Source organism: Erpetoichthys calabaricus, chromosome 8 (genome assembly GCF_900747795.2).
Source record: "Erpetoichthys calabaricus chromosome 8, fErpCal1.3, whole genome shotgun sequence".
NCBI lineage: Eukaryota > Metazoa > Chordata > Cladistia > Polypteriformes > Polypteridae > Erpetoichthys > Erpetoichthys calabaricus.
Window position 1 is genome coordinate 137,052,512 of NC_041401.2, and position 13,325 is coordinate 137,065,836.

Here is a 13,325-nt window from a genome sequence, read left to right on the forward strand (position 1 = left end):
TTATTAGGATAATATATAAAATGACATGTATATGTATATATGTCTTATTTATTTATTCGTAATTTGTGCTGAGAAGTTTGTGAGCTCGGCTCGGAAGCCCTCTGTTGTGTGGAAAGTGCGGTTCCGATTGGAGTGCCTCGTAGGGGGAAGAGAGATGGCGTGTCTGTTGGAGGCCCCACTCCGCATCAGCGTGTTGTCTGTGAGTTAAACAAATCCAATGTGTTGTCAAATTTCTGCATAATTACTTACTTGTTCTCTCCGTACTGTTCTAACAACGTACGCTGTTGCTTTGTTTATAATTAAAAAGGATTTAATTTACTTATAGGACTGCCACGTTAAGATGCAGCACCAAGGAGATTTAAACACGGGACAATTCTGTCAGTCCTGACTCGTTTGTATTTGGGTTAATTGCTGCCGGAAACCTGGTTATAATTTACATTAGATTGTTTATGATTGTGGTTGGTGCGGAAATGGGCACGCTGTCGGCATTTGTGTAGTTCAAGACGAAACCAACAGGTTTTAAAAATGTTTTTGATTTCAACTGGAGACGCCCCCTTTGATTTGACAGCGCCAGCACTGAAGCAACAGACTGGGCCTGATGGGTCAACTCAGTCCGTGAGCAGTGTAGTTGGGGTGAACTGGTAGGACAGGACAAGTGGGGTCACTTAACGTAAATCAGTCTAAAATATAAATAAAGATGTATGTATCGACATGACGAGACAATACTTTGTATTGGGCTGCAGAAGCAAGGCGGTTTGGCTTAAGGTGGTTGAATACAAGGGAGATATATCGATTACAGCTAGCACAAGATGCGTAGTTTGAAGAAAAACGCCTAACTCAAATATGAACGGGTGATCTGCTCAGTAATTGACTTTATGGTCTCAGAGAAGCATTTTTTTTAAAGTCAGTATTGGTCGTAGTGAGCGCTGTGATCGTCAGTAACGTGTTGTTAGTTTTACATGGGCTCTTGGGGGCAGTGGTGTTTTACGGTGTGCTCAGGTACGTTACAGAGGGTCCACAATTTGCTGGTAGAAAAATGTATATTAAAGTCCGTAAAGTGAGGTAGTTGATGCTTTTGTTGTCATTGTTGAAGAAAACAACTTTTTTAATGTTTCAACTGAAAGTCATAGTGTGTTATTTCTGTTATAAAAGAGGATTTTTTGTTTGGTTAGATTAGACATTAGAGATATTTGTTGTCACAACCACTGCAGGAGCTTAGTGAAATTCCTGTGACACAGGGTTATGTATAAATAAATAAAGAGTAAATAAACAGCATAAATAGGTAAAGTAAATAAGATAAGAGTTAAGTAAAGTAACATACAGTAGAGTTACACATAAACCAGCAGGTGGGTACAATAGACAGTTCAGGGCACGTAGGATGGGTTACTGGGAGTTAATTGACTTGGCCTTGGTAAGAAACATTTCCTGAAGCGGGTGGAGTGAATGGTGTGGCACCAGTAGCACTTCCCAGTAGGCAGAAGCAAAAACTGGGGATGAGCTTGATGGTTGTCGTCAGAGATGATGGATTCAGGTCTCCTCGCACGCTGTTTGAGTAGATGGCATGAAGCTGTGGAAGGTCATCCCCAATGATTTTAGAAGCTGTACAGACCGTCCTTTGGGTGGAGTTTATGAGTTAAAATGACAGCATTTTAGTATATAATGTGTTGATACTAATATATATTGCTTCTGTGGCCATATAAATATGAAGTATCCTGTAAGATTTTAAATGCTTAGTGTCTTTTAAATTCAAAGTCTGTTGAAATATAGGCTGCATTTCGATACTTTTTATGCAGTTATTGCAGTAAGTTGCTTGAGCAGTGTATATTTTGCTTTAAGTACATTAAAAGTAATACTCAGCCCAAAAAATTGTATACTTTTTATATTACTTTCCTCATTTAGTTTGTAGTGATAGCAGAGTGAAAACATTTTTATGTTTTTGTGGAGAGTCCTGTCTTCAATTTAAAAGTGCTGCCCCATGTGAAGGGGCTTCCTGTTTATGGACTTTCATTTTCAAGAAGTATTTATTTACCAATATTTTTGCAGAAAATGTATGCATTTTGCACATTGTGAACAAACAACTGGGTGCCTTGGCATGTAGATTATACAACCTGAGTAATGAGGGAATTTTAAAATATTTTATGCTGTTGTTCAGTGTCGTTTCCTTTCCATCAGAAACATTCTGTCACAAGAATGTGAGATTAATTTGTGAATTTCCCCTTGGGATTAATAAAGTCTATCTATCTATCTAATTTATTTTTGCATCCATTACTGCAAACTACATTGGGTAAGCAAGTCTCCCTATTTTGGGGTGTTCATAAGAAGTATAATAATTTACTTAATGAGGTAGAAGTACGTAATAAGTAAGAATAGTTGCGCCAGGTATTTGAAATATTAAAGTGTGTTTCAATTCAAATGTTTAAAGTGTAAACGTTCTTATCTGTCATATAGATGTCATTTTTCATCCTCTGATAGAGGTCCATAGAGGGCTAGAGTCCCAGTGGAAGTTCAGTAATCAAAAATTACATCATATTCATAATCACTGACCTTGAATTAATCTAATGCTATACTCCACATGCTTGTGTTTGAAATCTGCAATTTTTAAACTTCTGGGAGTTTTTCTTAGAGGGCTAGGACCATCGGTAAAGAATCAGATATCAAAAATATTATATTCATGATCGGAAACAACACTATATTACTGAGCCCTTTTTTTTTTTTTTTTTAAACAAAGTTTTTATGAAAAGGGTTAACTTTCACCTCTTGTATCCAATTAAGAGTTGAGACCATGGGGTCAGTTGATGTGACATGCACAACTTCAAATAATTCTTCCTGTTTTTGCTGAACACACCTATTGGTTTACTCTTTCATATAAGGGTGAGATCTTCTACACAAAATATGGTTCAAAACTTGCCTGAAAATGAGAATTTTTCAGGTTTGGAGGGGCAAAAATAGAAGGGAACTCCAATAAGCAAGGCATACCAACAAGTTGAATGTTCTATCATATGTTTGGCTTTTTTGTAGCATTAAGTCAGGAGGTGATGGACAAAAAAGTGAAGTGGTTTCGAAGTGTTCATACTGTTAAGTATTTCTCATGAACACAAAGAGTTCATTTTTGGGTGGAATATTTCTTTAATGTTTAGGGCTGTTTGTACTTGGTGTTTCTTACCCCTTCCTCTAACTGTACTAAATTCAAATGAAAACATCACAGTTTTTTAAGTTTTTTTTTTTTTAATTGTTTTAATATATTTTCCACAAAGAGTTGTAGGTGTTTTTTTTTATTGTTTAAATGATTAGGTACTGGTTATCCTGCTAATTATTACTGCTAACCTCAAGACTACATATTAACTGTATGGAATGTGCTGCCCACTGTAATTTACAAAACTAATTATAGTAGTTAACTGTAAATCAGACAGAGTGAAGCCACCAAGGTTCTCTGACAACTCCCTTTTTTAACTGATTTTTAAGGCATTGATTGCTTTAATTTGCAGATGTTGTAAAAATAAGAAACATTTATTTACTATGCCCTTTAAAGGTCATTTTTTATTTTGTAAGGTAATCTTTGAGCAGAGATTAACCAGTACTGAATAAACATGTTTTTACTACTCAGAGTTATGGTTTTATTTTACTCTTTAGGCTTTCATTAAATCTCTGATAATCAGTGCAGTTTTGTTTTCCTATGATAGCCCTAAGTTCGTTATCTCAGCAAAGCTAACATACATAAGTAAGAAAAATTTACACACAGCAATAACATTCCCATGCATTTGGAAGCTTAGTGGACTTTGGTGATAGTTGGAGCTATTTTTATATTTCCAAGTGACATCATCAAAAAGTTAGTTATCACATTTTCTTTATTAAATATTTTTGTAACATTTAGTCATATTCAAAAATAACGGCTATGAAAGAATACAAAACACTTGCTTTGTTAGTAAGGTACATAAATTACATGTTGCTTTAACAACACTACAATATTTTGTAGTTAAAAATGGAATCCAAATAAGCATATGGGGGCTGAAATAGCTTTCATAGACAGCAAATTCAAGGTCAAGTGAGGAAAATATTGTTATGATTGATGTACTAATGTTAGTTGTTGGATGTGATGGGTTTGCTGCTATGAATGCTTTTCTGTTTTGCCATCATGAATGGATGTTGTATGAGTAAAGGACAAAAATCTCCAAAACATACAAGTTGAAGTAACCTCTTTCAAAGTAAACTTAAAATGGTATACTAGTTCAAAATTGAAGTTGCTAAACATGTGCATCTCAGTTTTAGTAGTGGGAGTTTTCGAAATTTCAGGAATGTGTACAGTGCGTAATATTTGAGATATCTCAACAGAAGTTGAAATTTCCTGGAAGAATAAATATTGTAAATTTAAAGAGAATAGGGCCACTTTTTTATTGGAACAGACAGACAAATGTGACTCCGAAAGTAGGTGCTTTTTATGTTATATGTAAATTCGCCTAATAAAAGCAAAATACACAAGTTCATCTGCCGAACTTGTTTTAGGATTGAATGTGAGTTGAAAACATATTCTATACAGTATTGTGATCCTTTAAAACTTGCTACTTTTCAAGGTGTTCAGATCTGAGAAAGTGGCAAATACCAGTACTATAAAGCATAGAAAATTTAATAATGTATAATTATCAACTTTAATTTTTTTTCCTTACAGCTTAACTTCATAAATATTTTACAAAATATACAGTATTGTAAAAAGTCATGTTGGTCATAGAGGCTACTCCCTAGGTAGTAATAGTTTAAATAATACTTTTGTAGTAATTATATGCTCTATTTGAAAAGAAGAACTTTCATAAATTTCACAAAAAACACATGTGTTAGAAATTGTGTTGCCTTATTTCACCTGGGAAATTTACTCAGACAATGGGCCTCGATTATAGTGAAAAGGGTTGACTGAATGTATCAGAAGTATTATGTAAGTAGCTGTGCACTTTCCTGTATACAAATTCCCACAATGAATTAGTATTATGGATTCACATGATCTCCTTACTCTTAAACACACTACATAAAATTGCACAGGAGTCGAACAGTCCTGGCATAAATCAGTTCTTGTTTTTTCCCAGTCACTTGGCTTTTGTTGTTGTTCTTTGCAAAATTCAGTTTTAGAGGAAACTGTATTCTTTTGAATTCATACAGGTAGTTTGTAGGAATAAAGTCAATTGGGTGTAAATATAATTTCGTAGTCTAGCACATCCTGTGAAAGTGGTAGCTTCAATCAGGTTTGAATGCAATGCTTTAATCTATACGTTTGTACTGTTACAAAGTTTTAGAGGGTTTACATCAAAAGCAGTATACTGTACACTGAATTCTGGTTTCTTTTAACATTTTGATGTTTACATGCTGCACCTTTGTGTCCCATGGAATGAACTCAACGTTTTAAGCACTGTACAGTAGGACTGTGCAATGTGTCAAACGTTTGCATCCCTTTAAAACATTTGGGTGACATTTGGGTATCATGTTGATACATGATGCCATCACCTCTTGGCACTTTTAGGGAGAAATGCTTATGGATTATGAATAATTAGCTGCTCTATCCATATACTAGGGAAATGTACAACCATACACCACAAGGATAATTTCTGGCTACCCTGAGACTCTGCCCCGAATAAGCAGGTTAGGAAAACGGATGGTGAATGTCACAGACAAGATGCATTAGCATGAGGATCAGTCGCCTAAGTTATGAGCTGACATTCCATTACTCAAATGAGCCACATCAGGGGACCCTTTAAAAGGGTAAACTGCCAAAGTTGCAAAAGGATTTCTAATTGTGAAGCTACAGTAAGTGAACATTTTAAGTAGTGCTGGGCAGTATGACCAAAATTCTATATCACAGTATTTTTCAAAATTATACCAGTTTCACGGTATTCAACGGTATTTTTTTCCAATGAATGAATGTTAACCACATTTTCCACTGCAATTACTGCAGAAGACTGGCTAAGAATAACCTATTCCACTGTCATGAGAATTGTACATTGTACAACAAAACATTTTAATGTGCACACAAGTATTAATACAGGTTTGCATGGCCCCATAAAGGGATAGTTTTCAAGGGAGTGGCACTAATGAAGAGAAGGAATCGCATTGCATGACAATTGCAGTCAAAATATAGAACCTTTTTATTGAACAAATTTTGCAAACAACTTAAACTAAAATTGACAACATATTTTCAACCATCCAAAGAGGCATTTAGACTTAGTAAAATATTCAGAAGTGCTTGTCTAAAGTTGTATTGCACTGAAAATGTCTTAGAAAAGGAATAAATAGTGAATATTTTTTGTAAACCAACTACACTTTCGGTTAATGTTAACAATCTCTGTCCACTGACACGTTAAAGTGACTTTTTAAACAACTTTACCATCATTAAACTGCATAATATTTAAACTAATAAATAATAACAATAAAATAATAGTGCAACTTCCAGTAATACAGTAATCCCTCCTCCATCGCGGGGGTTGCGTTCCAGAGCCACCCACGAAATAAGAAAATCTGCGAAGTAGAAACCATATGTTTATATGGTTATTTTTATATTGTCATGCTTGGGTCACAGATTTGCGCAGAAACACAGGAGGTTGTAGAGAGACAGGAACGTTATTCAAACACTGCAAACAAACATTTGTCTCTTTTTCAAAAGTTTAAACTGTGCTCCATGACAAGACAGAGATGACAGTTCCATCTCACAATTAAAAGAATGCAAACATATCTTCCTTTTCAAAGGAGTGCGCGTCAGGAGAGAGAGAACAAAGCAAGCAGTCAAAAAAAAAAATCAATAGGGCTGTTTAGCTTTTAAGTATGCGAAGCACCGCCGGTACAAAGCTGTTGAAGGCGGCAGCTCACACCCCCTCCGTCAGGAGCAGACAAAGAGAGAGAGAGCCAGGGAAAAATAAAGTCAAAAATCAATACGTGCCCTTTGAGCTTTTAAGTATGCGAAGCACCGTGCAGCATGTCCATCAGGAAGCAGCTGCACACAGAAAGTAGCAACGTCCCTATCATCTAGGTGTGCGAACAGCCCCCCTGCTCACACCCCCCTACGTCAGCACGAGAGAGAGAGAGAGAGAGAGAGAGAGAGAAAGTAAGTTGGGTAGCTTCTCAGCCATCTGCCAATAGCGTCCCTTGTATGAAATCAACTGGGCAAACCAACTGAGGAAGCATGTACCAGAAATTAAAAGACCCATTGTCTGCAGAATCCCGCGAAGCAGCGAAAAATCCGCGATATATATTTAAATATGCTTACATATAAAATCCGCGATGGAGTGAAGCCGCGAAAGGCGAAGCGAGATATAGCGAGGGATCACTGTAATACTATTACTTCAAGCCCAGGTGCATTACACAGTATTCACCAAATGAAAATAAAATCAAGTGCAACTTGGTGAGACATCTTTACCAACTGAACCATCATTAAGGCAAATTGCATTAATATGGACCTTGCTTCAAGCTAAGCTATATACATAAATAATAAAACTGCAACTTGCATTTATAATGCTATTTGTGGTATAGCCCTTTGGAAGCGTATTAGGGCCACAGTGAAGGAAAAAAAACTATATGTCGAGAATAAAGTCGACCTGTTGACTTTATTCTCGACATTTCCACTTTAATCTTGACGCTTATGTCGAGATTAAAGTCAACATTTCCACTTTATTCTCATAGTTTATTTTGTCATTAAAGTAGAATGTCGTAAACTAAACTTCATCCTAAAATCAACGTTTAATTTACTAGATTTTCTCAAACCCCGTCATAGGTTAATGTAGCACATTAAATGCTTTGTGTTGTGTTCCCCAACCCAGTTTTTAATCGCTACGTGCTTCTTAAACTGACTTCCTCTGCACTAAGAGGAGGCGCAGTTAGGGATCGCCGCACAGAATACATTCACTTCATGATATTCTTGCTCTTTGAAAATTTAGAATGCTAAGATAAATACTTGATATTTTCATGATGAAATGCATTAAAGCAGGTATTAAACATGCATGGTAGTGAGGCGGTAGTGCTGCTCCCTCGCAGTAAGGGGTCCCCAGGTGTACGTTCAGTGTAAACTTTATGGCAGGTGTGACGAGGCTTCAAAAAACTGGATGTATGAGTGGGTATTGCACAGGTTTAACTTAAATATTGTGTAAATGTTGGGTTTGTGATCTGGGGCCTCATGTATAACACCGTGCGTAGAACTCACACTATAACATGGTGTAAGCACAGAAGCGGGATTGTGCGTACGCACAGAAAAATCCAGATGCAGGAATCTGTGCGCACGCATACTTTTACGTTCTTCCACTAAATAAATCCCGATCAGCATGAAAAGTAACGCACGTGCACGCACCTTCTGTCCCGCCCCAACTCCTCCCAGAATTACGCCTCTTTGAATATGCAAATCAATATAAATAGCCTTCTGTGAAAAGACAATGGGAAAAGCACAGGGGAAAATATAAGAATTTCAGCGAATACCAAGTGGAGGCAAAGGAAAAATGTACTATTTGTTGGTTTAAACAGTGGTATAATCAACAAAAGAAAGTTGATTGACTGACAGAGTGTCGGAGAAACTCGAAAGATCAAATTCACAAAGTCGCACAGTGCCCGAAATAAAAAAGAAATCACATAACAAAGTCGCCGTGAAAAGGCAAGTCGTAGCCCACCGTCTGAGTGTCATATGAAAGCTTATTAGGGTACAAACAAAAAACATAGGCACACAGTGGGAAAAAAAGCACGAAATGTCAACTTTAATCTCGAAATTTCCACTTTAATCACGTAGTTTATTTGGCCATTAAAGTAGAACATCATAAACTTCATCTTAAAATCGTTTATTTTACTAGTTACTCAAGTAGCATGTTAAATGCTTTGTTCTGTGTTTGATCTTCTATGTGCTCTATGTGTGTGAATCACTACGTGCTTCCGTTCTTTCTCTTTCTCCGACAGGACACAGAATGCATTACATTCGAGATATTACAGCTCTCTGAATAATTAAAATACTGAGATGTATACGTGATATCATTTTCATGATGATAGGAATGAAAGCATGTTATTAAACATGGGAACACGGTGGCGCAGTGATTGTTCATATCTCACGCAAGAGGCTTGCTGCACCATGTGCGACCTTCGATGAAATAATTTATTACAGAAGTACTGTCTCTTTCAAACGTACTAACCTCCAATTCCTGTCCATACTTTTCTTTCTCCAATCGCCACACAATCAGCTCTGTAATAGACGTTAAGCCATTTGTAAGCTTAGAATGCCGATTCTTCAAAACTTTTAAGGAACATTGAAATATCTTCGTAGTACATGTTTAATTATTCTATTCGACTATCCTTCCAGTGTCGCGTCAGCACCAGCAAGAATACAGCGCAAGGCAGGAGCTATCCTTGAACTAGCTATACGCTGCGGCACCGTGTCCTCACATGTTTAATTATTAACAATACAGATTATTTAAATGAAGTTAAAGTTTTATCTGTATACTATAAGCAACATATTTTGCTGCATTTCATCTTAAAAATGATATTGTCATCATACGTGCTTTATAAAGTAGCGCAGGTTGTGCAATATTATAACTGTAGTGTAAGTTTACAGTGAGGTGATTGTACTTATAAGTAGAAACAGTTCTACAAGGAGCACTTGATGGACTGATTGAGTGCGTTTATAGTTCTTGGGATGAAACTGTTTCTGAAACGCGAGGTCCGTACAGGAAAGGCTTTGACGATTTTTGCCGTGGTTGAGGTCGTGTGTACTTGATACTGTATACTGATAATTCTCTTTCCGGTCATCTGCTGCTGTGATTCACACTCAGATACAGTGATATAAATACTCCGAGTGGTGCAGTGAGAGTAATATGGAAAAAGATGATCCGCAGTGGCAACCCTTAACGGGAGCAGCAAAAAGAACAACAAGATGCAGTGAGCGTAACAATGCTAAAGCAGTTATGGTATTTGGAATACTATGGCTATTCCCTGGCCCATTATATTGCTACAGGTTAATTACGATCAGATGCATTACACTAATAAACAATATGCAGTTAATTTCAGTGTATTTATAAAGTCGCGTCAGGAATATGGAGCTAAGAAAGAAAGGATGAGCACACAGGAACAGTAGTTTGACCATTCTGTGGACCATTCTATTGTTACAGGTTAATTACAATCAGATGCATTAAATTTATGAACGATGTGCGGTTAATTTCAGTGTATTTGATAAAGCAGCCGCCGTGGATGTGGATCTAAGAAAGGGTAACCACACAGGAACAGTAGCACTGCTTTGACGCTGGGTGCCGCCAGTCTGCAAAACCGAGCGGAGAAATTGCGTACGCCAGGGTATGAGTTACTGTGGAAATGTGCGTGGCTTTACGCCAAGTTTAGGTTTTATACATTGCGATTTGAGCGTGGAAAGGTTCGTACGCAACATTTCTGTGCGTACGCACTGTTTATACATGAGGCCTCTGGTGGTTGGAGACACGAACACGGAAATTAATGAATGTTCTTCTGAGCGAGCTTTCTTTGTTGCATGCATGCTGTCTCTATCTGACGTACTAAACTCCCAGTTCCTATCCTTCCTTTTTCTTTCTCCGCATAACCAATCACCACACGATAAACGTCTTTGTGAAATTAAAACTAGTTATAAACAAAGACCACGAAGTGTTCAGAACTTATACGTGTTTAATTATGCCATCCATTCAGGATTGCGCCTATCCCAGCAAGCATTGTGTGCTTGGCAGGAGCAAATCCTGAACAGGCCGCCAGCATATCACAGGGTGAATATGAGCAATACATACACTAGCAGGGTTAATATAGCATAACAAAACCCCACATCTTACATGACTTTGAAAGGAAACTGAAGCATGCTGAGTAAACCCACCAGAAAAACATGCAAATTCAAAGCAGGGAACATCCGGGACCCCATTACTGCGAGGCAGCAGTGCAACCTCCACGTCTCCGTCTCCCCACATGATTAATACATGCTTTAATGCATTTCATCATGAAAATTATATCGAGTACTTATCTTAGCATTCTAAATGTTCAGGGAGCAGGAATATCATGAAATTAATGTATTCTGTGTGCTGCCTGCGCCTCTTAGTGCAAGAGGAAGTCAGTTTAACATGGCTCGGGGAACATAACACAAAGCATTTAATGTGCTACATAACTTACGACGGGGTTTGAGAAAACCTATTCTCTCATAAGCGTCAATTAAAGTGGAAATGTTGAAAATAAAGTCAACAAGTCGTCACACTATTACACAGTACCCAGGTACATTACACAGTATTGGAAATAAATAAAACGAGTACAACTTGGCTTTCACTGTTATCCAGTAGTATAGAAACAGTATTCACACATTTGAACATAATGGTCCACATCCGACCTTTTAAATCCAGACAACAGACGTGACTCTTTTTTCCAGCAAAAGTTCTTCTGTGTCATTATGTTCAACTTTATCGTCTGCAACAGCTTCAGTTTCAGAATGTTCTCTGTCCATTTTCACCGCGCAATACCTCCACTACCGTATGTACTCCGTTGTATCCCTATTTAGCGGTGTAGCAGTGAAAAAGGTCCCCCTTAAACAGTTTCCCGCTGTGCCATGTTCCGAACGTTGTTTAGGCAATTTAAACTGGTGTTGCCATATAAGAAAAATCCATATCATAACAAAAATAAAAAACGGTTTTCGGTATGAACTGGTATACCACCCAGCACTAATTTTAAGGATAGTAAGGTATCTAAAAGAGTGATGTAAAGAGCCAGAAACTAAAGTCTGCAAGCAATGCAGTGGCATAGTGCTATAAATATACCATGACACACTGATCAGGTTGCCTTCTCTCAGCATCAGCACACTCCTACTGAAATTGCACAACACCAGAATCTCACATGCAACCTGCTGCAAATTTCGAAATTTCTTCAAATGCTTGGAGCCAGTCAATAACATTTATTTACATCAGAAATGTGTAAAGCCCTACTGTGAACAGGTAAAAAGAATTAATATTGTGAACTGTGTACCGTGTCCACCTCCTGTTATTTCTGAGGGGGACCACTTTAATTATCTGTTCAAATGTTTATAGTGACCAGACTATGCCTTGTTCCTGGCTTGTGTTGTACATAGAGCTTGAAGGTGGTCAATACACTGTTGCGGCAATTCCTGGTTTTTACTCTGCAATCCGGAGCATGGTGGCAGGTACTGGTTTGACCTCCTAGGGGAATGCCTTATTTCTCTGCAGTGCTGCGTATGTCTTAAAACCATCCATCTCCCCAATGAGCTCTTCTTGAAGTTTCTATATAAAAAAGTGCTTGGCAATCATTAATCTTGAATAGTCTTGAATTTGTGTATATTTTACTGTATCACGAGGAGTAAGAAGAAAGTAAGAGGGAGTAAGAAGAAACCGATAGAATAGGAAGTACTGCGTGTACCCAAGGAGGTCACTTGCTAACTATGTCGTCTTTGAATTTCGCTTAACTTTTCGTTGTACATTTCACATCTCATTTTCCATACAGCTTGACACCTTGTCTCTTTCCTTTGCAAGGCAGGTGCTCTTTTCACTGGCTGGCAGTCCCATTTCTTTCTGTGACTACAGCTTGTATAGTGGTGCTGTTCTGCTTGTGGCATTAATTTGAGTGAACTGCACGCCTCATTTGTCTGTGTGTTAACTGCTGAAGCAAAAAGGGATTCAGTACCTAAGAATACCTCACATACAACAGCTTTCTTATTATCAAATATCGAGAAATAAAAACAATGTGTCAGGTAATTTCCTTTGTCCTGTAATGCCCCCAAAAAGTGTTGCAAGTACAGGTATGTCCGTAGATCTTGTGATGTCTGTTTATTTCTTGTAGTAGTAGTGTTATTATTTATTTATTTATTTATTTTATCAAGATGGCAGAACTTGTCAAATATGGCCTTTCAAAGTTAACTTAATTTGTGACATATGAATATTTATAGATCATAATTCTACATATGGTGCTTATATAAAAGATGATTTTATGGTAGTATATGGATGGGTTTTTTTTTGCACTGGTTAGGCATATTATTGCTGCAGTTCTGATGAGTGAAATTTTGGCACTCAGTAGTAAATGGGTTTAACACTAGAATTCCTGAAGCCTGCAAAATTTCCGTTGTCCCAGACCACCTTAATTTTCCTTGCAGCTCCTTATCCCTGTGCCAGTTGCCTGCTGATAAACTTTAGTTTTGCACATATGTCCATTAGCAGCACATAGCCTGCACTCGCCCATCTTCCATTCCGCCAGCTGAAGGCATCATACAGCAAAATTCTCATAGCCTAAGTCTGTGTTGGTGTTTTTACCTGGCAGTGAGTTGTAGGAAAATTATATTTCATGTGTGTACCGTACTACAATGATCTGTGTAAATATAG